This window comes from Galeopterus variegatus, unplaced genomic scaffold (genome assembly GCF_000696425.1).
Source record: "Galeopterus variegatus unplaced genomic scaffold, G_variegatus-3.0.2 Scaffold9409, whole genome shotgun sequence".
Lineage (NCBI taxonomy): Eukaryota > Metazoa > Chordata > Mammalia > Dermoptera > Cynocephalidae > Galeopterus > Galeopterus variegatus.
In genome coordinates this window covers 12,836-14,873 of record NW_007735520.1, presented here as the reverse complement: position 1 = coordinate 14,873, position 2,038 = coordinate 12,836, and positions in this window count along the sequence as shown.

Genomic DNA, 2,038 nt, shown 5'->3' with positions numbered 1-2,038 from the left:
TCACTGGCTGAGCACGGTGTGGGCGACACCACACCAAGGGTTGTGATCCCCTTACCAGTCATGAAAAAAGGAAAAAAGGCAAAAAAAAAAAATGAAAATCTTTAGTTCACATCATTTTTTACTATCGGTTTGTAAACTATACAGTAGCTGCCCAATGGACCAATGTCATTGTAATACAAAAGTTACCTTGTAATATTAGTTAGAGCATTATTTATTGAATTATCTATATCACATTTGTAACAAAAAGAATTTAAGCAAACTGACAATCATATTTTACATACAAGATTTCAAAGTCTGCTTTATTACTTTCCTCCTCAGAACGCCTTGAACTCATTACTTCCAACTTCTCAAGATCTCATTTTTTTGCTACTGTTTCAGACACCTCCTCTGTTTCAAGTCTATTTAATAAAGGTTTATGAAGCAGCAGCTACAGGAAGAGGCTGCAGAAATGAAGAAGATGCTCTTGCTGCCACCAGAGGACATTCACTTTAGTAGGAGAGACAAGCCCTGGGGATGCCCGGGAAGGGTTACGCATTTGATAATTCAATTGCAAACAAGCACAGAAGAGAAGGTCTGGGTTGCAGGAAGTCAGACAACACTTCACAGTTTGCTTGTCATTGCTTTGGTTTTAAAACCAATTCCTCTTGGCCCTGGGTTGGGTTGTTTGGGACAATTTGCTGTGCCACGTTGATTTCTCTCTCCTTTCTTTTCCCATGCTGTGAAAGCATCAATACTTCATGCCAGGCAGTGTACAAGGAGGAGAGTCACTGTTGTATGCACTTTCAAACAACATCCACCGAAGAGACTTTTAAATCTAAGAAAGTTGTTCTTCTGAGAGAAAAGTCTTTTCCCCACTGGTTCCTGTGGCACAGTGGGGTGTGGAGGAAAGACCAAGGAGGCCTCGGGCTCTCACCAGCAGTGAGAACGCCTCCTCCCATAGGCCGCTTCATCGCTCTGATCCCAAAGAAGATTTAGGATCTCACTCTATGCCACCATCTCCGAGTCCTCCTGCTGATATCCTTGAGATGTTGGTGTCTAAGAGCAACATCCTGCCAAAAATCCTTTGACCGCTGACCTTTGAACTTGCCCTCCACCCACCTGAGCACTTCTGACCCCACCTCTTGTTTCCCCGTCTACTCTTCCCAGCCTCCCAGCTCCTCTGATTCTTTACACTCCATCATCCCACTCTTCACTCTTCCTCTCCCCCCCACATCCTGCCTTCCTTCTTTGTAAAGCTCAGCCTTCATGAGCAACAATTTTAACCAGTTGAGGCATTTATCTCCACTCTCCTGTCCATTTCTCCCTCTGGCAGGTTTAGTAGGCCAATCCCCAACCTTATTTAGGTCTAAGTCTGTACCCACTTGCTGCCTGCTTCTGAGTGGCTGAATGTGGCTGGGAAAACCTCCCATCCACTGCTGATGGGACTCGTCTAAGTGCTCGCCTGCTTCCAGAGGGCCTTTGTGGTGCGCCTGCAACGTTTCCACCGGTCCTCTGTCTCTCTCTTGCTCCTGGTGGCATGTCACACCTTCTCATCCTTGTCTTCCTTCTGCTTATCTTGGTAGTTCATTGACCAAATAGGGGCACTGAGAAGAGGCCTTCGCAGCCACTTACACCATCACCTGGCCTCTGTCTGGGGCACAGACCCCCTTCCTTTTACCACGGACAGGTTTTCTGGGCTCTGATCCAAAGCTTGCCTGTGGGTCCCGTCCCTTCTCTCCACTCTCAGATTTCCCAGCATGGACCCTTTCTCTCTAACAGCACCATTTACACTGCGTTTTACTCTTCTCTCTTCATTAGATCGTTCCACTCAAATGCAAGTATGTCGTATCATCCAGCAAAAAACAAACAACGAATGCTCCGCTGGTCCCACGCCCCTGCCATCTGCCTTTGCAGCACAGTTCCCTAGGCAAGCTCTTTTCACTTGGTGTCTGCATTTCCTCCTTCTTCATTCTCTTCTGAACCCATTGAATCAGGCTTTCATCTCCTAGTGCCACAGAAAAGTCTTTTCAAGGCCACCAGTGATCTTGCATCTAATGGG